Source organism: Mesoplodon bidens (assembly GCF_964165515.1).
Source record: "Mesoplodon bidens genome assembly, chromosome: 6".
Taxonomy (NCBI): Eukaryota; Metazoa; Chordata; class Mammalia; order Artiodactyla; family Ziphiidae; genus Mesoplodon; species Mesoplodon bidens.
The window spans coordinates 43,757,202-43,782,339 of record NC_138162.1 but is presented as its reverse complement, the minus strand read 5'-3'; positions in this window follow the sequence as shown (position 1 = coordinate 43,782,339).

Genomic DNA, 25,138 nt, shown 5'->3' with positions numbered 1-25,138 from the left:
AGCCCACACAGAATTTTTTGATTGAAATTTACAATGGAAAAATCAAATATTTGTGAAAAAATTTAGATCTGAAAAGCCTGGGCTAGAAAAATTGGATTTGGCAAAAATATTGGTCTCAGAAAGATAAGACAAAACAATGACAAACACCTGGCAGTGGCAGGTGCTAGATTTTGTAAAATTTGATATGGCCATAAAACGAATCACTGAACAATTTACGCTATAAATTTTACAAGGAAAAGAATCCCAATGGCAACAAGTTTATTTATTTATTTATTTGTAAAAATTGAAGTGTGGTTGATTTAAAATATTGTGTTAGTTTCAGGGGTATAGCATAGTAATTCAGGTCTTTTTGCAGATTATATGTCATTATAGCTTATTACAAGATATTGGGTATAATTCTCTGTGCTATACAGTAAATACTTGTTGCTTATCTATTTTGTGTGTAGTCTTTTGTACCTGTTAATCTCATACTCCTAATTTGTCCCTCCCCAGGCCTCTCCCCTTTGGTAACCATAATTTTGTTTTCTATGTCTGTGAGCCTGTTTCTGGAAAATATGTTTATTTACTTATTTATTTATTTTTGGCTGCATTGGGTCTTTGTTGCTGCATGTGGGCTTTCTCTAGTTGCGGCGAGTGGGGGCTACTCTTTGTTGCAGTCAGCGGGCTTCTCATTGCAGTGGCTTCCCTTGTTGTGGAGCATTGGCTTTAGGCGTGTGGGCTTCAGTAGTTATGGCACACGGGCTCAGTAGTTGTGGCTTGCAGTCTTAGCTGCTCTGTGGCATGTGGGATCTTCCAGGACCAGGGCTTGGACCTGTGTCCCCTGCATTGGCAGGTGGATTCTTAACCACTGTGCCACCAGGGAAGTTCTGGAAAATATATTAAAACAGAAATGAAAATGGAAAAGTAAATGATTGGGTATCATTTAACTAATTAAGGAATTAAATGGAGTTAGTGGAATTTACTCCTGAAACTACCTCTTTATGAAAAGGTATGAATGTTGGTGTGATTCAGGCCTCCCTGCTGTATAGCAGGCTCCAGTGGTGTCTGGCATCAGCTTGAGTCCCCAGTACTTGCCTTGGCCTTGACCCCTGTGGCCTGGCCCTTGCCCCTCTGCCCTCATCTCCTCCGCCCAGCTCCAGCACCCTGTGTTCCAGCCACAATGGCCTTCTTGTCATTCCTCCCACGTGCCAAGCATGTGCTCCTCAGGCCTTGGGACTTGCTGTTTCCTCTGCCTGAATTGTTCTTCCCACCGATATCACCTAGCTCACTCTGTCACTTCATGGTGGCTGCTACTCAAATGTCACTCCACTCACTCTCCACCCCTTTACTTTGCTTTCCATTTTCTCATAGTAATTATTATTTCCTGACATTATTATATCTATTTATTTGTCTACTTCCTTGAACAGAATGTCAGCTCCAAAGGCTTTGGTTCAAGGCTTTGTCTGCAGTATTTGCAAGAGAGCTTGTCATGCAGGAGGCTCACCTAATATTGGTTTAGACAAATTCTGCATTAACATGTTTGTGGTCATTAACACCAGCCAAAATTTTCCCTGGATCAGATTCCAGGGTCAGGATACCTGATGAGTCAAAACCGTAGGAGAAAAGCAACAAGATGCAAACATCCTGCATCACCAGTGTACGTACTCTGTGTGTGGCTGACATCAGTGCTGCTCTGATTTTCTTCCTTCCCTGAACGTGGTGGGATTGCACTTCCTCTCTCCCCTGAAGGTAGGTGTGGCCACAGACCTGGGCTTGGCCAGTGAAATGCGAGCAGAAGGGCTGTGTGTGTCACTTCCTCCTGGAAGATTCTCAGAGCTAGTGTGCTATTTTACAATTCCCTTCTCCCAGCGGGGCTGAGGAGTGAGGCTCCAGGCGATGGCAGCTTGGTCAGCATGGTACTTGGGTGAGGACGGCGTGGACTGGCACCCTCCCTCCAACCTGAGCTGGGTATGGAACACGAGGCAGGACTCCACCTTCGTGGTTGTAGGTCACTAAGATTTTAGAGTTGTTTGTTACACAGCTGACTAATACGAGTGACACATTTTATCTCATTCAATTTTTACACTCTCCATAGGAGGCAGTCATTTTTATTCCTACTTACCACTGAGGAAATTTATCTTACAGAGGTTAAATTCACCAAAAGTCACACAGCTATGAAGAGGCAGAATGGAAATTCGAATTCAATTCTGACTGATTCCATGGCTTGAGCTCTTAAAGATAAGCTTGTCCAACTTCTCAGTATGTAATTGAATACGTATGTTACAGTCCATATGGGCAAAAACATGCTCATAAGACCTTCAACAGCCTCATTCAAAACTGGAGAACCATTGAAATCCTTTTAAAAATCAGGTGACATGTCAGCAACCTAGAGAGAAGCTGATCAGAATTGTAGGTCTCTTGTTTTCCCTGACAGCATATACAACGAATTAAATATTAAAACACATTTGAAGGTAAGTTGGGTTTGATGACTTTGAAAGGGGGCTTGAAATAGTTCCCACTTGGGTAGGATTATATTTATTATCTCCATTTAGGAATTTCGAAAGCCCCGTGGCTTTGCCTAAAAACAAAATAGACAGACCAAAAAAAAAAAAAAAAAAAAAAGCCCGATAAATCTGTTTTAGCAGGGCCCACGTATTCTCTCCCTCTGTGTGAATTTAGAAGCCAGACTCTCTGAAGGTCATGGGAGGACATGGACTAGGGCAAAGTTCCGCAGGAATACGCCTCAGAGGCATGTGGCTTCAGGCTTCAGAGCCCGTGATAGTGATAAGCCCACCTATAAACTAAAACAGCACAGAACTGAACTGGGGTGGGTGAGGTTACAGTACCACTCCTATTTCTAAGATTTCATTACTGACCAACCCCCCTCCCCCCTCCTGCCTCACTCTTTTCTTTTAATCCGAGGTGTTGGGGCCTGTTGTTATGACTGTGTTCTGTTCTGACAGTGTTTTTTTTTTTTTTTTTGCGGTACGCGGGCCTCCCACTGTTGTGGCCTCTCCCGTTGCGGAGCACAGGCTCCGGACGCACAGGCTCAGCGGCCATGGCTCACGGGCCCAGCCGCTCCGCGGCATGTGGGATCCTCCCGGACTGGGGCACGAACCCGTGTCCCCTGCATCGGCAGGCGGACTCTCAACCACTGTGCCACCAGGGAAGCCCAGTGTGTTTTTTTAAAATATACTTCTATTTAGATCAATTATGATTTGAATTCAATTTTCAAGTTAGCGAAGGAGGGCTCCTTACTCTTTACTCCATGTAGGAGTATCTAGGCAAGCAGAAAGTTCTCCACACAGAAAGAAGACTACTTTTTACCTATTTTGGATGATATAGTCATTTCATTTGCAGAAAAAATGTGCTGTAATGGATTTATTTCAAGATATCAGCCATAATGTGTGTATGAATATAAACATACACATACACACAAAACACACTATATATCTAAGAAGAATTGCTGAGTCCCTTCTGATGGAGCCATGTGGTTTGATCATGATTGGGAACAAGTTGACATGTGGATGATTTTTTAAATTTTATCCATGTCTCAGAGGGGAAAAAGATAAGGGACAGGCAGAGTCCCCCAGATAAAAGGATCAGAATGTGGCTCTTTAAAGCCTAGTCTCTCACAATGTAGTGAACCGCACGTTCATTCACACAAGAACTTACACACACTGGGTTCCCATTTCCTTCTCAGGTGGGACCTGCAAAATGCAGGTTAAGTCTTTCAGCTGCAGAGTTCTACCTATTATTGAAATTGAAGAAGCCTGTTAGGAAGAGGTCTGTATAACACATTTCTGGACTCATAAATGGCCCTCTGGACTGATAGTCCTAAAGAAGATGTAAGATGATCTGGGGTTTCAGAGAGCTCTGTTGTATTCCATGAGCGCCAAAGAAACAGTGAGATCCTTCTGCTAACAAATCTCATTCTAAAGAAAGCGAGGTAAAGGAAGCCGTGAGGACAAAAGAAATTGTGGGCACTAATGAAAAGCCGAGAGAAAAGAAAATCAATAATCCCCTGTGTGTGAACACCCTTCTCTGCAGTTAGGAATCAGGTGGCTTTGTTGCGTGTGTGTGTCCGTGGGTGAAGCCACACTAGTGCTGCAGAGGGGGTTGGAATAGAGTAGAGATAGTGGCAGAGAGATCGATGAATTCCTGCCAAACTATGTGACTAAGAGTTCCATTAAAAAGACCTAAAGATGTGCCCTGGGAGGGGACGTGGTGGCTTTGCTTCAAAGGCATGAGGGGGCTGAGGCTGGGAAGGAGGAACAGTCCTGAAGCCTTGAGGTGACTGGAGAACTTTAATGGCCCAGTGGTGTGTTGTAGATCGAATGGTGTCCCCTCCAAAAGCTATGTGCAAGTCCTAACCCTTGGTACCTGTGAATGTGACCTTATTTAGAAATAGGGTCTTTGCAGTTGAATCAAGTGAAGATGAGATCATACTGGATGAATGTGGCCTCTAATTTAGTGACTCATGTCCTTACACAAAAGAGGGAAGAGGAACATGTAGTGACGGAGGTAGAGACTGGAATGATGCTGCTACAAGCCAGGAATGTCAAAGATTTCCAACAACCACCAGAAACTAGGAAGAGGCATGGAGGGATTCTTCCCTGGAAGCTTCAGGGGGCGTATGGCCCTGCCTACCACCTGAATTTCAGACCTCTGGCCTCCAGGAATGTGAGAGAATAAATTTTTATTGCTATAAGCCACTCAATTTGCAGTTTTGGTATGGCAGCCTAGGAAACAAGGACAGTAAGCAAAGAGCTGTCAACTTTAGCCGCCGGGCAGCGGGGGAAGGTGAGCAGAACTTGGACTACAGGCGGGCAGTGAAGACTCAGAGGTGCTGGAAGGTGAGATAATCTGTTGAGGTGGCACCAGGTACCTAATGAAAGTGGTGGCTAGTTGGTTCTCTCGGATATCTCATTTAGTAAGATTAGAGGAGGACTTTTTGGCTGGTTGTAGGAGCAGTTAGCACTTAGGGATTCAGGTGGGGACAGATTTCTCAGCCCCCTACATCTATCACTGTGAACAGATTGCACTTTTCAAAGGTAGCCACAACTATAGCTCCCATCCCTTTTGCTCTTTGGATCTCTGCTACTCCCCCATCACACAGTGAGGTCTAATTCCACTCCCCTTGAATCCAGGCAAGCTTATGACAATGGAATGTGGTGAAAGTGATGTGGCATGACTTCAAGGTTAGGTAATGAAAAGCAATGCTGCTTACATATTGTGCACTGGAACAGTGGACTTGCTCTGGAGCCTGGAACTACCTTATACGTAGTCCAACTGCCCTTTAGCCGCCATGTTGTGAGGAAGCTCAAACTAGCCCACGTGGAGAGACCACATGCAGAAGCCCCAAGACTACCTGAAGAGAGAGAGAGAGATGCTGGGCCATTTTCCAGCTGCTCCCAGCCCCTCCCCCTCCCCCAACCTACACTTTTCCAGCTCCAACCATCATCTGATCCTGAGCCAAAACCTCTGTCCAAGTTCTTCCTGAATTTCTGACATGCACAAACTGTGTGCAATAATAAAACAATTGTTGCTTTAAGCAACTCAGTTTTAAGGTGCCTTATTATGCAACAATAGTAACTGGAGCCTCTTCAAACCATTGTCAAAGGCCCACTTTCCCCCTGAGACATTTTCTGACTCTCGATGCCATGACTCCCTCCCTGGAAACTCCTCTTTCCCACACAGCCATTAGCTATTCCAGTTCTCAGCATTTCCCTCCATTCAGAGCTCAGTTTTGCAGGTCTCCATATTCTCCAGTTTCTCTGGGAAGCCTCACGCTTTCCATTCCTTTATTACACAGAGTTCATTGTGTCCCACCTTCTACATCTAACCCTGCAGACCACACCTATCTTAACTCTCTCAGTAAAAAAAGGACCTCCAGGGACAAGATCTCACCCTGCTCAGAGGATAGGGTTTGAGCTCCTGTGATGCTGATGAGGTTTTTAATATAAAAAGAAGACATTATTTTAGTTAATTGCAAACTCTTAAAGGATAAACACATCAGTCTCACCCACTGGGGATTGTCTTATTCAGCTGTGTACCCACAGGTTAGCTCACTGCTTGACAGAGAAAAGGCATGGGTGGATGGATGGAGAGAAAACCTCGGAAAATATGAAGTGAGATTTGCAAAATTGGGACATATGTGCTGCCATTTCCCAATTCTGGGCCCATGGAAGGTGTGGCTAACAGATTCTATCTCTCTTTCTGGGGGCTGGAGAGGCTCCCTCACACTGTGTTTGAACTACAAATAGAAAGCAATCAATCATAGTTTGTACTCAAGAGGACTAAAAGCATAAATACTCTTTCTTGCAACTTCAATTTATTAAAAATATTGTTAAAATAGAAGTCAAAATTTTGTATACTACTGCTTCCTGACTTTCTTCTAAGGTTTAAGCAAAGTTCTTTGAACCCATATACATGTTCCTGTGCTTTTCATGCGCATTGCATTCACATGAAGAAAAATATATCTTGATGCCTTATGGTCTTTGCAGTTGATTGCAGAGTGGTGAAGTCTTTAAATAAAGAACATCTCAAAAGGGGAGCAAATAATAAAGTAAAGTGTGGGATTCTGGAAGTCGATATGGTCAATAACACTGGCATTGTTTACAACCAATCACTTACCAGGATGACAGAAGCAATGGAGAAAGGAAATTACCCACCTGCCCACATAATTGCACCAATTGCTAGAATCAGTTAACAGGCCATAAAAAAATCAATCTCAGAGAAGCATAAAGAGCTTCATAGGAGGGTAGATCTTTGTTATTATTGGTCTTCATTCACAGCCCCATTTGAGCACCTGACTTTTTATTAGCAGGATGACATTTCTGACAAATTATCCTGTCAGTCTTCGCTTTTGTGTCCTCCTTGTATTGAGAGTGATTTTTTTTTCTTTTCTCTACTTTCTGTGTTTTGATTTTCATAGCACTGTGTCTGGATTCTATGGAAAGGGAGGGGGTTTTATGAGGAGAAGAAAAGAACCTTTTGTTGTGCAAGGACCAGTACCAGGGAGGGTGTCAAACTCCTTGTGCAACTTGTCTCATTGAATCCTAACTATCCCCCATCCCAACCCTCCATGAGGTAGTTCCCATTGTTACCTGCACTCTACAGAGGAAGAAAGTGATGTTCAGAGAAGTTCAGTCACTTGCTACACAACTAGAGAGGGGATTCAAATTCAGGTCTGACTGTCGGAGCCAAAAGTCTTGACTTTTCTATTGAACAAGTCCACCATTCCTTATCGAAAATGTTTGGAGCCAGATGTGTTTTGAAATTGAGTAGGGTAGAGAATGGGGATAAAATGCACATCCCATATAGCACTTAATACTCCCAGTGGGGTCTAGAGTAGCACCCCATCAAACCCATTAATATTTTAGCAGTGAAACATATCAACATTGAAACTAAATAGGATACATGAAAGTACAAATAGCCTCATTTTTTGGCTGCCAAATGATTTTGTAGCTATCTTATGAAATTTCTGATTTATAGAGCTTTGGGATTTCATAATTTTGGATAAGGAATTGTGGACCTGTATCATACTGGCTTCCAGGAGAGAGTTTGCACAAATTTGTTCTCTTTCTCAGGGAACTTTGAAATGGAACAAGTTAGAGTTATCAAACAAAAAGAAAACCTGATGCTATTGGTCCTTGCTAAATTTGTACACACTTGGTATTTAAGAAATGAAAATGGCTTTAAGGAAAATTGGTAGCAGAACCATAATAGTCCTTCACAGGTCTCTCAAATACAGAAAAGTGGGAAAACCAGGGATCTCCCACTGGTCTTTTCTTTTTTTTTTTTTGCAGTACGCGGGCCTCTCATCGCTGCGGCCTCTCTTGCTGCGGAGCACAGGCTCCGGACGTGCAGGCCCAGCGGCCACGGCCCGCGGGCCCAGCCGCTCCACAGCAAGCGGGATCCTCCCGGACCGGGGCACGAACCCGTGTCCCTTGCATCGGCAGGCGGACTCTCCACCACTGCGCCACCAGGGAAGCCCCCCACAGGTCTTTTTGAACTAATATTATCCAGGAGCCATTGAACTATAATTCTAAACTGCGATCCATGCAGAACAGCCATCTGAACCTCCCATGAAACAGACTCTGCTTCTCTTTTCAGCCCCTGGACCCCCTTTCAGATACCTCCTCTGAGGATTGATGGGTGTATCAGAGAGCTACTGGTATTTGTCCCAAGTAATTAGATTGACACTTTGAAGAAAAGATTAATTCAGATAAAATGAAATTTCCAAGTGCAGGGCCAGATTCACATCCAGGAACATCTGTACTTTTCTTGGAAGGTGGGTTTCATCACTGGTTCTATTATTTCATGGTTTTCTATTGTAGTGGATTCACTTTTCCACATCCCCCCTCTCCCAGGAGCTCCATCTCTTTGTTAGTGTCATTTGACCACCTTCCCTGCCAATCCTGTAGTCACAGCCAGTTGGGTCAAGCTGGACCAATCTCTCTTGGATTTATTTTATTTTATTTTATTTTTTTAAATTTTATTTTATTTTTTTTTGGCTGTGTTGGGTTTTCATTGCTGCACGTGCGCTTTCTCTAGTTGCAGGGAGCGCGGGCTTCTCATTGCAGTGTCTTCTCTTGTTGCGGAACACGGGCTCTAGGTGTGCGGGCTTCAGTAGTTGTGGCTCGCAGGCTCTAGAGCATAGGCTCAGTAGTTGTGACACACGGGCTTAGCTGCTCCGCGGCATGTGGGATCTTCCCGGACCAGGGCTTGAACCCATTTCCCCTGCATTGGCAGGTGGATTCTTAACCACTGTGCCACCAGGGAAGCCCTCTCTCTTGGATTTTAATTATAAGACACAGAAATGGAATAAATCGGGAAGTTAAGGAGTCTGTGTTTGTAAGCTCACTTTGAGTTAGGCCAGAGTCATGGCCTCAGGACCCTGCCCTCGCATTCTCTGCACCCTGTCATGCTGTGAGCTGGTCCTCATAGAAGAGATCGTAATGAAGTATTGAATAGATTCTAGAAACAAGTGGAGAGGGAGAGAGAGGAAGAGAGAGGGTGAGAGAAATAGAGGAAAAGAAAGATTGAGTGTTGAGGCCTGGTCAGGATTTGGTTTATTGATATCCTCCTATTAGTCTGGGTTCTCCAGAAAAAAGAACCAACCGGAGATAGATATATATTTAATATGTAATATAATATATATATATGAACTAGAAGGAATTGGCTCATGTAATTATGGAGGCTGAAATGTCCAAGATCTGCAGTCAGTAAACTGGAGAGCTGGACACCCAGGCAAGCCAATGCTGTAGCTCTAGTCTGAGTCCAAAGGCCTGTGAACTAAGAGAGCTGATGGTGTAAGTTACATTTGGAGGATGAGTCCAAAGGCAGGAGAAGGTGGCTGCCTCAGCTCAAAGACAGTTACATGGAGAAAAAGAATACTTTCTTACTCAGCTTTTCATTCTCTTCAGGGCTTCAATAGATTGGATGAGGTCTATGCACACTGGGGAGGGCACTCTGTGGCACTCAGCCTACAGATTCAAATGTTAATCTCATCTCAGAAACACCTTCCCCGACACACCCATAAGTAATGTTTAGCCAAATATCTGGGCACCCGAGGCCTAGTTAAGTCAACACATAAAATTAACCATCACAACCCTTGCAATAAATCTTTCATGAAAGGGTGCGTCAAGTTTATCTAAAGAATCTGGAGACCAGGGACTGGTGGGAGCAAGGAGTGGACAGTTCCTGGTAACATCCTATCATAGTCTTTGGATGTCCTGCCTAGAGAAGGTGCTGCAGAACTTACCTTACACAGTTGCTGCCTCAGACCCCACTCTGTCCAACGATGCTCTCTCCCAACCAACTTCCCTCCGTCTGAAGAAACCACAACAGCAGAGTGGGGTTTTTCACACATTTTAAAGTGAGAGGTTGGACCAGATCAATGTTTCTCAAAGTATAGTATGTGTAGTACATGTAGAAAGTACATAGATAAACATTTCTTTGTCATTTAGGTATTTTCACATGTATTAGACAAATCTGTAATTTATATATTATATTAGTCAGGATAGGTTAGGCCATGCTGTGTAACAAATAGGATATTGCACAGTAACAGACTGACTTGGCAAGTCTGGGAGGTCCAAACCTGGAACATTCCAAAAATAGTTTGGCCCTTGCCCAGCTCTTGGGAGATAACCTCTAAGCCCTTGGAACAATCTGCCTGTTAAGAGTGTCTTTATTTACCTGAGGCCTTGGGTCACTTGAGAAATTTTAACAGTGTGATTCATGGTGGGGGCCTTGGGCCACATAGTACCAGTTTGATTTCTGCAGGGGATGGAATTAAGTTCAGTCATGCCTATGTGATTGACCCCTCTCCCCCTAATAAAAACCCTGGATACCAGATTTGGGTGAACTCCTTGGATGGCAATACTTCATGCATGTTGTCACATGTCATTGCAGGAGAATTAAGTGCTGTTCACAGGATTCCACTGGGAGAGGACAAGTGGATGTTGGTGCCTGGTCTCTCCTGGACCTTGCCCTATGTGCCTTTTCCCTTGCTGATTTAAATCTCTATCCTTCACTGTAACAAACGGTAATTGTGAGTGTACTAGCTTTTGTGAGTTCTAGAGAATCACTGAATCCAAGGGTGATCTTGAGGACACTTCAACACAATTATGAAAGCTTAACAAAAGTTTTTTTGCTATTCATGTAAAGTCTGGTGGAGAGCTGGATGACCTTCTGACTAACACTCCTCTGAGTAGTTAGGCAACTGGTTGCTGCCATTTCAGAGTTCATTGTTTCTAGTCATTCAGATGGCAGAATCAGGGCAAGGAAGAATTGCAGGATGTTTTAGAGACCAGACTTGTATTACTTCCGCCCTGATTGCATTGGCCAGACTCCAGTTACACGGTGCCAACCTAATGCAGGGCAGCTGGGAAGGGTTGTCTCCTGTGTCACCCAGAAGAGAAAATTAACTTGGTGAGCATCTAACTAGACTTTATCACACACATTAAATCCTTGACTTCATGGATATTAATGCTTAAAGCAAAGTTAAGTTTACATTAATATAAAAAGCGTTGGTTTAAAGAAAGATATTGTAAAAGAAAAAGTAAATGCTAATGCAGATGGTGCGCACTATGACAGAAATCCTGAAGTGGTAGCTGAAGAACTGAAGTTTGTGTGACCCTGAACAAGATAACGACCCTGGGGACATTTTTGGCTACAATATTCTTCTATGAGGATATCAACTGATGGACACCACCATTTTCTGCAAGGTTCCTGGGCTGTTAGTTTGCAATTTCAAAAGTTTGAAATTTTAAATCAGTATCTTTTGAGATCTAGGATAGGAAAAAATAACGTCTAGAGGACTTCACTTTTTAACATTCTGCCATGTCACAATTGAATGAACATTTAATTTTCATTCAAAATTTCCTTCTTGGGAGTGAGTAAAAAAACTTCATTTCCAGCCTAAGTATATTATTTTTCTCTTTTTAAAGGAAGTTTCATCCTGGCCCAGTATAGAATATTACCTTTAAAACTTCTGGCTTACTTTTGATGTATGATTTAAATGGCTTAGTGAACATTTTCTTGTCAAAAGTAAAGCAGGACTTATATATACTACCAAATGTAAAATAGATAGCTAGTGGGAAGTAGCCGCATAGCACAGGGAGATCAGCTTGGTGCTTCGTGACCATCTAGAGGGGTGGGGTAGGGAGGGTGGGAGGGAGACGCAAGTAAAGCAATTATACTCCAATAATGATGTGAAAAAAAAAAGAATGTGAAAATACTTTGCACCTTGTAAACCCTGAAGTAAAATACACATATCAGCTAAAAAAAAAAAAAAAAAAAAGTAAAGCAGGATGTTTGAAAGACCAGGGAAAACTTTTGACAGCTGACAAATCTTCTAAATGCAGTGAACTTATCAAAAGCATCTTTCTAGGTAAACTTTAGTTCACCTTATGAAGCTAAAATAGAACAAAGACAATACAACAAACAAAACAATATTGGCAGAAAAGCTATATTGGAAAATCAGTATTCTACATTGCCAACAGTTACCTTACCTGGCAATAACTCATCATAAGGTAGCAAACATGATTTAAATACATCCAGGCTTCTAGAGGTCCCATAGGAGTCTGATCTTATAGAATTCTAGAATTTTAGAATCTGTGGAAATCAAGGGGCAACGGTTCATCCCTCTGCCTTTGCTGGGGCTGCCTGAAAATCACCCAAGAGTTATAGGAGCTGATTGACCAGTTGTGAGCTTTTTTTTCTCAGCAGAACCTCTCATCAGTTAATGTTTAGGTATATGTCACATCAACTTTGGAAATGGATGAGTAATTTTTACCTGGTGTCACTGAACCTTACATTCGATCTGTGGTTTGTTCTGCTATTTTGAAACACAATGACAGCCTTTAAAGTGAATTTTCTATAATACTGAACAGCTTGTGGTGAAGTTCAGTAGAAAGTGAGTATGAAGAACTTGATTGCTTTGCGTGGGGTCCTTAATTCACACTGCAATGGGTTCAATGAGTTTATCTTTAGCAATCTTGAGAAAAAAAAACTATAAGAACTGTGTCAACTGTAGGTGGATATGGGGGTATCAATGAGATGCCCACCAATAACCTAGAGATAAGGTGGATTAATTAAATGGAAATAAATTAGACTAATTAAATATAATTAAATGGGAGGAGCTGGCTCATGGGAGTCTAGAAATAAGATTGCCAAATTAAGTAGAAATAAATTAGACCACTTAAATAAAATGAAATAGGCTGTGTCAGCCTGTGGGAATAGCTCTCAGACTTGTAATTTAACCAGTGATGTTAATACAGTACAAGAAAGAACATATTTATTATAGCATACAAAGTGGATTTAAGAGAAGCAAATTCTGCCAATGCATGCCCATCACTATAGGGGTAGGATACCTATTTGGGGGACAGGGTGAAATACTGGAAATGTGCTCTCCTATAAAGTTATTGGCTTGCATAAAAAAATCCCTTGTTATATCTACCTACACTACATGGTCTCCATATAACTTTCTAATTACTAATGTGGCTTCCTGGGATACTGGAAATAACAAAACCCATTCCAGCTAAATGAAGCAGGAATGAAGTTTATTACAGGATTTTGGACAGCTCACATCCTCTCTGGGAGGGCTGGAGAGTTATGCTTGGATGCTCTGTGGCCTGAAGCAGACCTCACAGTGGGATGGCTCCAGGGACAATCTCACTGCTGCCACCATCACTGGTCAAAGATGTGCTGGAAAGCTGATACCCACTCATTGGCCACTGCTCCCTTGAAAGCACCTTCAACACCATCCTCAAAAACTTCTGATTTTGCTCAATGCTAGGTCAAAATCTTAGGTGGGTGTGTCTGATTGAAAAATCTAGGTCACATGGCTTCCCTTAGCTTCAAGGGAGTCAGGAAATCATGCTCTCTGACTCTTCCTTGGGAGACACCACTCATGTGGGGAAAGGTCCCCCAAAACAGAAACAGTGACAGAGGTCCACCACAAGGGTGAGCCAGATGGAGGAGTTAGGCCCCTAGTCATGGGAATGCTGTGTTCCCCACTGTCAATGAATACACTAACTAGTCTGTATTATTCATTGGTTTCAAGCCTGGAGCATCTGGGAATAGTAGAAAAGCCCAGTTTCCAGACCAGCAAGGCTGTGGAACAAATTTGAGTCATGGTAAACTCACCAACCTAATGCCTCTGCTGACAGCCAACCAGCCAGCTAGCTTTCCCCTGGGAACACCCTCTTGTTTTCAAATTTCAACAAAAATGTCTTAGACCACAGATGAATCCATCTCAAGGCCCCTGACATACAAAAGAATTATGAAAAGAGGACTACAGGAGTAGTTATGTCAAGGGATGTTTTTTTGATTAACATGAACCTCCACTTTAAGTGTGCTAAGGTTGGGAGTTGGAACCATAGCAGCTGGATTGATGAGAGGCCCCCATGCAGGGGGGCCTGCCCTGGGTGGAAGCAATGTCTGTAAAGAGATTAAAAACAATAAAACCAATTAAAAGTTGGTTTGCCTTTTGTTATCACCATGTGTGGGCAATTCTAAACCATGTCAGTGATAAGATACTCCTACGCCCAAAAATCTTTTTGTTGCCTATATTCAACATTTAATAAAATGTTGCCAATTATTAAAATTGCTGTTGAGACTTAATAATACATATGTCAGCCTCAAATTAAATTTCCTTATTCTTTAATAAAGACTGTAGGGGCTCCCCTGGTGGCTCAGTGGTTGAGAGTCCCCCTGCCGATGCAGGGGACACGGGTTCGTGCCCCGGTCCGAGAGGATCCCACATGCCGCGGAGCGGCTGGGCCCGTGAGCCATGGCCACTGAGCCTGCGCGTCTGGAACCTGTGCTCCGCAACGGGAGGCCACAACAGTGAGAGGCCTGCATACCGCAAAAAAAAAAAAAAAAAAAAAAAGACTGTATTCTACATGCAAGTTAACTTGGTGAACTCCCTGTTACATAGCAAACCTCTGAGTTTTGAGAGAAAATGTGTAATGGTTTAGAATTGTTCAAGCTTGCTTTGGGCAGAGTACACTCCTCCAAACCCCATGATACTGCAGATTCTGTGTTTAAATAGCAGATTTGAAATAAACCATGATATCCCAGTGAATATAAAGACAAAGACCAGGGCCTGAGTTATTTTCATTCTGTCACCTGTGTGAGCACCTGGAGATTTTGTGTTTACAACAGTAATTGCAAAGTGTAACATTTTTATTTGGTAAGTGCAAATATTAGTTCATGAATGAAATACTTTACTAAATTTTGAATAACATCCTTAAAATAGAAATTTCTTCTTTTTAAATTGTAATTGTTTTATAGCTAAAGAACAAACACATCAAAACCTAATGGTTATTACTCATATAACATGAGTATAACTGAAAATAATTTGGTTGAGGAGAAGCAGGTGTTAAAAAAGTGGTGTGCTCCAAGTGTCAAATATAATAGGCCCTCTGTGAGAGGTGTCTCAAGGTCCCTGCAGATTTGGAGTAATAATGCTGTTGGTTAACGGTGTTTTTGCCGTGGCGAAGTGAGTAAGATTCCTTCAACATTGGCCCCGTGGCATTCTTTTCAGCATTATTCCAAATATTATGCCTAAAACAAACAGATGAACAACAAAAAGCACCAGCAGTGGAAACGAGAAATCATGGCTTCTGTGTTAAGGCAGAGAACTAAATGCAAAATTAATAACAGTAACACTAACAAAATTTTGGGTGGAAGAAGTTACTCATTCGTCTGGATCCTGGTCTGTCCCTGTCACCCCCGCCTTCCCACTTCAATGAACAGTTCCCTTTTTGAGGGTGCCAAGTCTGTGCTAGGCGCTGTATCACACACGTACAATCCTCATAAGGTAGATCCTGGGGTCATCCTATCTAGCGGATGAAGAAACTGGGGAGCGGAGGGATTAAGCAATTTGTGCGAAGGCTCATGGTTACTATGTAGAAGGGGTTGGGAGCGAAGCCTTCCTTTCTGGCTTCAAAGCCTCTCTCCATTGTGCTCCTTCTGAAGAGCAGAAACTCATCATCTCCGATTGTCCAGTGAGCACTTAGTTTGCTGATTTCGTGCCGATCACTCTTTTGCTCCACGCTCCGGGCTGAAGGCTGCTACGAGCAGCTCTCAGGGTGTGGCTCAGCGGAACAGTGACTGCTACACACTGAGCTCCGCGCTCCTCCAGGCCCGGGGCTGCGGGGCTGCGCACGCATCCCATCTTTGGATCTTCACCACGCCAGCTTCACAGAGGAGGAAACTGAGGCTCGAGGAGAAGCATCGCCCTGAAGTTTCTGACCACAGAGCACATGCTCCTAACTGCTGCTCTTCACAGATCCTCGGGCACCTCTCCCTGCCACGTGCTTCTATTCCTAGTCTTGATTAAGTTAGGCTTTCTTTGCTTGCTTTAGGTTTCAGGTCAAGTTTGGGGCTTTCCTATTATTGCTCCAAGGACCAGGCAGCTGTCACAGTCTCAGCTTCTGCTGAGCCCTGAGATATCCCAGTGACTTGCAGGATCAAACCCCAGGTGTGACTGGGAGGGATGGGGAAAGGCAGAGGGTGGGAGTGGAGGGAAAGAGGGAATGCTAGTTGAGTATTCCCTTTTCCTCCTCTTCCTAATCTGATGTTATCATGGGGCTTCTGCTGGCTGCTATTTAAATAATTTGTTTTTTTATATTCCTATCCTTTCATTTAATTTTTATATGGGCAACATGTTCAACATGGTTCAAATATCAAAAAGCGTAAAAAGGTATCCACGGAAGAATCTCCCTTCCACACTTGTCTCACCGCCACCCCACCCCCAGTTGCCCTGCATCCCACCCTAGGGTAACCACTGTTGCAGTTACTTGTTTGTATTTCCAGGTTGGGTGCAAGGGGGGCGGAGTCCATAAAAATACAAGCAAACACTATAAATTCTTATGTCCAGCTGTTTTACAAAAAATGATGGTGTCCAGTACTGCACTTTTAATTTAATGAACCTTTCCATGGGGGATGGGAGGAGGAGAAGAAGAGTATCTGACAGCTACCCAGGGAATTTGCACAATTACTCAGTGAATTTACTGAGCAGTGAATCTGAGGAATCTCTACGAGTTCAGACTAGTAAGAATGTATTGGACTTCTTTCTTCTTTCTTTTATTTTTTTCCTCCTTCTCTCTCTTCCTCCCTCCTTTCTTTCCTTTTTCCCTCTTTCTCTCTCCCTCCCTCCCTGTTTTTTTTTTTTTTTATTTTGGAGTCAGTACATACTCCAGGTATTTGCTACTCTCTTGGTCTGCCCAGACGTTGTTGATCTTGATCTTTGTTGCCAAGACATAAGGCTCTCATTGAGCAATTCCCCCAAATTTGGTCTCACTGCACAACACTGCTTATGTCAAACAGAGACGGGTCTCTGCTGGCAGGTTGTCTTCCATCAGAATGTTCAGACACCCTCTTGTCAGCTTTAGTGAGAGATTCAAAATAAAGTATGCCTCCGGGAGTTAAACTATTTCTGCTTCACTACTCCTGGGAATGCAAAGCTTTGTGATGCCAGTTCAGAGGGGCCCTTATGAACTGCTCTTGTCAAAACACCAAGTGGGGATTCTCCTGCCAGGCCAGCATGACCCAACACTGCCCATTCTTAGTCAATATTTTAATAAACATGTTGAGTAGAAACCAACTGGTTAGTTTGTGGAGCTAAACAAATTTAAGAACATGTAACAAGATGAGGAAGGGGGCACAAGCTCTCTCCCTCGTTCCTGTAAATGGGAACAGATCCCTTCTCTCTGCCCTACGGACAGGTTTCACCTGATACGAACACGCCAGACACCTGACTGTGGGAGCCATTGGAGATAAATCTGTCTTAGTCTGTCCGGCCATTTAAAAATATTGTGACAATAATCTGAACAAATTCCTTGGAGGAGATAACTTTTATGTGGTGGTTCTTTAGTTTTCCTCCCATGGTGAGGGCCTCCAATAGGCCTCCTAAGCATTCTTAGTCTTTCAGGCATGATAAGGTTGTTATGGCTGTGAGATGTGGATGCCTGTGTCTCTTCCCTGCCTGAAGCAGCTCTTACATCCCTGGTGATTTCCAGCTCTAGGTGGTTATGAGTGGAAATTTTTGGGGGGACTTTTGGCTTTCAATGTATTATATTATTCAAGAGTTTTCCCTTTTTCCACAAATGTGTTATTCTGAAAAGTAGAACACATGATGTGGACGTCCACAGGAAGTGGTCTCCCTCACAGCGGACCTTATACTTCGGTGTTGCTGGGAAGGGAGAGGGCTGTGGTCAGTAGCACAGTTGGTGATGGTAAGACAGATGGTTCACCCCAGGATTTCCTCTGCAACTCCAGTAGAGAGATGTGCGGGACAGCCCTGTAATTCAGGGGTGGCCTGTCATGGCGCTGGATGGGTTTCGGGCTACACGGTGTAGACAGAGAGAGGGAACCAATGAGCGGGCAAGAGATTCTCTCCTGGATGAAAGCAGATGTTAACGGTCAGCTTTATCACTGGTTCTGTGTCCTTGTGTGCATGTGAGGTCATGATTTGGGTCCGGGTGGAGAATGGGGAAGATCACTCTTCTTTCTTGGAGGAGCAGATCTCATTTTTAGACTGCTGGGGGTTTGCTCAACTCTGTTTTCCTTCCTGTCTTCTCTGCATTGAATTTGGAGCAGCCCAGGTAGAGCAGAGGGCTGTCGGCTCAGGGCCCCATCTTGGCAGGGCAAGTAAGTTAGTTCTGCTCTGGGGCCATCCATGTTCTAGTCCTTTCCCCACTTCCTGGAATTCTTACCACCATCACCACCCCTCCCCCCTTTCTCCCATAGTTTTTGCTGTCTTTGTGTCCTTAGGAAACTCAAGACCCTCATTTTCCGGTTAGCTGTAGACTGGCCCTGTCCCATCACTGCTTCTCCCTTCCTTCTATGCTTGGTCTTCAGGACCTCAGGTGCCTCAGTGGGGTTCAGACCCTTGAACCCATGCTTTGTGAGGGTCCTGATTGCAGATGCGCCCTTGCCAATTTTTTTTTTTTTTTTTTTGCGGTACACGGGCCTCTCACTGTTGTGACCTCTCCCGTTGCGGAGCACAGGCTCCGGACGCACAGGCTCAGCGGCCATGGCTCAGAGGCCTAGCCGCTCCATGGCATGTGGGATCTTCCTGGACCGGGGCACGAATCCGTGTCCCCTACATTGGCAGGCAGACTCTCAACCACTGCACCACCAGGGAAGCCCGAAAGACAACTTCTTGAAGTGTCAACTCTGGCCCATACTGGCTTTTGTATGAGTGACAAGTAAATTTTTATGTTTTAAGCCTCTGAGATTTCAGGATTAATTTGTTACAGCAGCATGGCCTACCCTATACTGATTAATATATTTCCTTCCCTCCTTTTAAAAAAAAATAAGTTTCATGAAGTAATCTCTCTGAGCAGCTAAACTACCATTTATTGAAATTGTTCAGGCTAATGTGGCTCTAAAAAATAAGGTAACTAAAGGAATACCCTCATACTATGAAAGAATTTATAAGGACTAAAATAAAAGGACTATAATCATCTCTTAGGATGATTTGGGGAAAAAACCTCCTGCATATTTGGGACTATATCATTTGAGTGTACAATAATAAGATTGTAAATCTTAATGCTTTAGGATACTACACTGTAGCTAGAGGATAAAAATACATTGGTGTGGTGACTAAATCTAGGGCCCAAGATATGACCTATACAAGATGCCAGTTAATATTTCCTTTTCATAAATTACATTCCCTATAATAGAAGATTTTCATAGGAGACCCAGGTCTCAAGTAGTTTTTGGATGTCTAAGGGCACAGCTGGAAAAAATCTTGCAGAAGGTTCCTATATCTTCTAAAATATGCTCTGGGACTTCCCTGGTGGTCCAGTGGTAAAGGATCCACCTTACAATGCAGGGGACGCAGGTTTGATCCCTGGTTGGGGAACTGGGATCCCACATCCCTCAGGACAGCTAAGCCCGAGTGCCACAAACTTCAGAGCCCACACGCTCTGGAACCCACACACCACAACTATGGAGCGCAAGCGCCCTAGAGCCTGCACGCCACAACTAGAGAAAAGAAAACCCACACGTCACAACTAGAGAGAAGACCGCGGGCTGCAAAGAAAGATCCCATGTGCCTCAACGAAGATCCTGCATGTCGCAACTAAGACCTGATGCAGCCAAAAATAAATAAAAATAAATAAATAACAAATCTTAAATATATATATATATATATATATATATATATACACACACACACACACACATACTCTGAGTTCTTAATCTGATACATTGTAAAAGTCAAGTACAAAGTCTATTCCAATGTTCTGACATCATCTCTAAGACAGATGAGTTAGCCAAGTTCAGGAGAACTTTTCCCCCCTTCCCTTTCTTTGTTCTAAACAATGGTTCATTATGGTTTGTTTCAAGAGAGGCAGTATGAATAGATAGAGTCATGGAAGCGTTTCCAATATTATCTTTGGAATTTGGTTTCCTCATTTGTAAGTAAAGGACAGAGTATATTAGTGATTCCCATACAAGTGGATACTCTTATCATTTATAATATTTCAAAGAGTCTAGCAGAAACATTACTTATTTTCTGATGAGGATGCACAGGCTTAGCAAAGCATCACATTTCTTGGAATTTTGGCTCTGAGTTTTTGAACTCAGCAGAGTAGCTTATCTCCTGCTGGGTTAAAACTGGGTTTGAAAATTATATATGTCTTTAATATCAATAGTTGCTAACATTTATTGAATGCTTACAACATGCTGAGTCGTGGTCTAAATATTAGACCCAAAGGAAATCTTATTAAATTCCCCAAAGCAGGCATTACTTTGGCTACATTCACTATCTTTTTGTTGTTAATTTCTACAATTATTGTATTGTGGTCAGCTATCAGATTGGGCTTTCAAATGGTCCCAAATAATGTAAATGAAGTAGAGCATATATAAAAGTCACATTTCATTTTTGCAGGGAGTCTTCATGAAGATGATAATGGAAATATTAAACCCATAAACTGATCACCTCTAAAATACACAGGGAATTGGCAAATTAAATCAGAGTTTTTTTGATACCAAAAATGAATCTGTTCACTGTAAAAATGAGGGAACTTTCTAGATGTTTATTAAAACAGAAAGAGATAGACTAAAATACACTTAGTTCAGAAAACTTGATTAGGTTTTTCTTTCATGCATAGCAAGGTATTTGGTGGATGACAGTGAAGTTAAGTGTGGGGAAAGAACAGTTAAAATGAAACTAAGAGAAAGTAAAATCCATTAATTTCCAGGAATTTATAGTTGATTAGATGGTCATTCTGGTTATTTATTGCTGTGTAGTGAACCACCCTAACACTCAATAGCTTAAGGGGCAATCATTTTATTATATCATATGATTTTGTGGGTCAGGAATTAAGGCAGGGGATGGCTAGGTAATTTTCCACCTCCATGTGTGATTCAGTGAGGTTACTTGGTGGTATTCAGCTTGTGATGGGTTGGTCTGGAGCCTCCAAGAAGGCTTTACTCGCTAGTCAGGCACGCTGGCAGACATATCTAGAAGGTAGAATTCAACTGGGACTGTCTACCAGAGTGCCTACATGTGGTCTTTCCAGTAAGGCAGCCTCAGGGTAGTTGACCATTGGCATGGTGGGGTGGGGCTCCCAAGAGTGTATTCCAAGAAATGCAGGTGGACACTGTAAAACTTCTTGTGATCTAGTCTCAGAGTTCCCAGTGCATCACTTCCACTACATCCTGTTAGTCAAGTAAGTCAGCCAAGATTCGAGGGGAGGAGAATTGGACGATACCTCTCAAAGGTAGGAAGAGTAAAGAATGGGTGGCCATCTTTATCATTGGAAACAATTAGCAAGAAAGCATTTACATGACTTCTGCAAACACTTGCAAGAGCCCACAGGGCAGCTTAGGCTCATAATTTGCTGAGAGAATGTGTAGTCAAGGAGCGATCCAAGTAAGATACCACCAAAGGAGTTTTGGAAAGGTCCTTGTTCCTCAGGCTGTGTGTTAGAGTGCATCTATGAGTCTTTATGCTTCTGGGTACAGTCCTTAGTCTTTGAAGGGCTTGTAATTCATGGTGGAGCCACTCCCAAATGGATTTCACTGAAATAATTATAGAGCATTTACAATTTTCCACACTCATCGCCTATTATCCTTGGGAAGCACTTTGGGAACTCACAAAATGAAACCAGCTGTTGTTTTACTTATCAGTGTAAAGTGTTACTTGGCTAGAGCAGTTGGACAGTGACTATTTCCATGCCTAGGTTACCAACAAATTTAAGAGGCTGCTGGCACTAGCATTAGCCAGAAACCACGTGGGCTTATGGAGACTATTACTGAACAGACCCACCAAGAGGAGAGTGTCCATTAACTGTAGCCTACAATAGGTTATAAGGGGACATGCCCTTGTTCAAACAAGCCAGCTTCCACCATCACCAGTTGGGCCATGGTTTCTGTTGAGAAGAGCTTCAGAAAGGTACCTCCCAGAAAGTGGTGGCTCCAGGAAGCTGGCATTTGCTCCCCAGCTTCACTTCTCTCATTCCCATTCCTATTGCTACCACCACACTCAGCCTCCAATGAATCATATTCCCTCTTTATAGGTCCCATCTTTTCCTTCTGTATTCTTCAGGTCAGTCGAGACTGGTAAACATCATCTAAAATAACTTTATTAAAGAATATAAGTTGTGCTTCCCTGGTGGTGCAGTGGTTGAGAATCCACTCACCACCACAAGGGACACGGATTTGAGCCCTGGTCCAGGAAGATCCCACATGTCACGGAGCAACTAAGCCTGTGCACCACAACTACTGAGCTTGCACTCTAGAGCCTGCAAGCCACAACTACTGAAGCCCATGCACCTAGAGCCTGTGCTCTGCAACAAGAGAAGCCACTGCAATGAGAAGCCCGTGCACCACAACGAAGAGTAGACCCTGCTCACCGCAACTAGAGAAAACCCAGGCTCAGCAACGAAGACCCAACACAGCCAAAAAATTTTAAAAAAAGATGTAAAGCAGGAAGAAATCATCTTGGAAAATATGATTTATGTAACAGAACCCAAGTTCAAAAGCACAGGATAACTAGTCTAGCCCCAGAAGGCTGGGTTCAATCTCCAACTTGGTGTTTTCTTTCTCTTCTAACTCGTTTTTCTGATTTTCAGGAAATGTACTTAAGTGCTACTTTATTAGGTTCTCTAGATGAATGGAAAAGACACATTAATGCTGAAACTCTTCCCCCTTGATTTGACTTTAACCCCCATGTTATTTGTGGGTCTTTCACCCACTGCTTTATTCATGGCCAGTTGGCAGGGCCAGTTGTCTGGAGAAGCCAGACATAAGAGCCCCAGGCTACTAAATCAATCTGGCTTTTAATTCTTCTGTGACTTCCTAAGGAGATATATTCCCTGGTCCCCAGAATGTCGTGAGTACACTGGGTTTAGCATGGTCATTGGAAATGGAGACTCCAAAGTCAGTTTACCTTTCTATCTGACTTTTGCTGTGTGGCTTTTGAGCCTTAACTTCTCATCTGTAAAATGGAAATAATAATAATACATACTTCACAGGGTTGTGAGTACTAAGAAAATAGTTAGGTATAGGGTGCTTTAGAACAGTTCTTGCTACAAATTCTCAAAAAAGAATTCTTTGTGATGATGATAATCACGTGTACAGAGGGCCAGAGTTTTTTTTTTTAAACAACTTTTTATTGAAGTATAGTTGATCTACAATGTTGTATTAGTTTCAAGTGTACAGCAAAGTGGTTCAATTATACATATATATATGTAAATTCTTTTTCAGATTCTTTCTATTTAGGTTATTACAACATATTAGCTAGAGTTTTCTGTGCTATACAGTAGGTCCTTGTTGTTTATCTATTTTAGGTACAGTGGTATGTATCTGATAGTCCCCAGGTCCTAATTTATCCCTCCCTGCCTTCCCTTTTGGTAACCATAAATTTGTTTTCTATGTCTGTGAGTCTATTTCTGTTTTGTCAATAAGTTCATTTGTATCACTTTTTTAGATTACACATATAAGTGATATCATATGATATTTGTCTTTCTCTGTCTGACTTACTTCACTTAGGGTGATAATCTCTAGGTTCATCCATGTTGCTGCAAATGGCATTATTTCATTCTTTTTATGGCTGAATAATATTCCATTGTATATATGTACTGCATCTTCTTAATCCATTCATCTGTTGATGGACATTTAGGTTGCTTCAGTCTTGGCTATTGTAAACAGTGCTGCTATGAACACTGGGGTGCATGTATCTTTTTGAATGCAAGTTTTTGTTAGGGACAGAGGTTTCATTCCTCCAGAGAACAGCCATAGCTCCTCAGATGTAGACAGCTGGGGAAGGGACAGTTTCAAATAGTGTATCAAAAATTCTCTGTGGTGTAACGGGAGTGGGAAGTGGATGGTGAGGGGTGGGGAGAAAGAAGCTAACATTTAGAGAGTGTCTGCTTTGTGCTCAGCCTTATGAGAGAGTTTTGTATGTATTATTTATGGAATTGTCTCAGCAACAGCATGAGGTACTATGTACAACTCTCCTCCCTTTATAGTTGTGGGAACTGAGGCACAGAAAGTTTGAGTAACTTGCACAGAACAACAAAAACACAACTTAGAAAAGTAATGTTCCTGGCTGATCTTAACCAGTATTTTCTTTTTAAAGTTGAAGTTAGACTCTGTCAATGACAGTTGTAGGCAAATAAATGGTGAACTTTAAATAAAAAGACATATGAGGACCCATCTTTTTAAAGCTGTAGCTATACTCCAAATACTATTTACTAAAAAAGAAATCTATTCACATTGTACTCTATGTTATGGTGTGCTGTGCTATGCTCTCCAATGCTATGCTATGCTATTCTGTTCTGTTCATTCATTTATTCACTCCCCACATATTAACTGAGTGATCTTAGTAGGGCGGGTACTATCCCAGGTGTGATGGATTCATTATTGTATTAATCAGTGTGATAAATAGAATAATGACATCCCCTCCTCAACCTACAACACACAATGTTACCTTACTTGGAAAAGTGTCTTTTCAGGTGTGATTAAGTTAAGGATCTTGAGATAGGGAGATTATTCTGGATTATCTATGTAGGCCCAATGTAGTCATGAGTATTTATAAGAGGAAAGGAGGAGGGTCAGAGCCACAAGGGAGATGTAACGATGGAAGCAAAGGGTGGAGTGATGTGCTTTGGAGATGAAGGGAGGGTCCACTAGCTAAGGAGTGGAGGTGGCCTCTAGAATCTCGAGGAGCAAGGAAACAGATTCTGCTTTAGTACTTTCAGAATAACAGAATCCTGCCTCAACCTTGATTTTAGTCCCATAAGACTCATTTTGGATTTCTGACCTCCAGTATTGCCAGAGGATAAATTTGTGTTATTTTATGTCCTTAAGTGTGTGGTAAGTTGTTACAGCAACAATAGGAAACAAACACAGGAGAGTTAGAGTATGATGTGGTAACAAACAAATTCCAAATCTCATTGACTTATCACAGCAAAGGCTTATTTCTTCTTCACATTACTAGTCCAGTGAGGGCTAGATGGGGGCTCTGTTCACTGTTGTCAGCCAGGAACCCAGGCTGATGGAGGAACCATCATAACGCATGCTTCCATGACCACTTCATCTTCACATGGCAAGTAGTTCATAAACCTTCCTCCAGGAAGAGACAGAGTACCGTGCTTCACATTTCACTGGCCAAAACAAATCACAT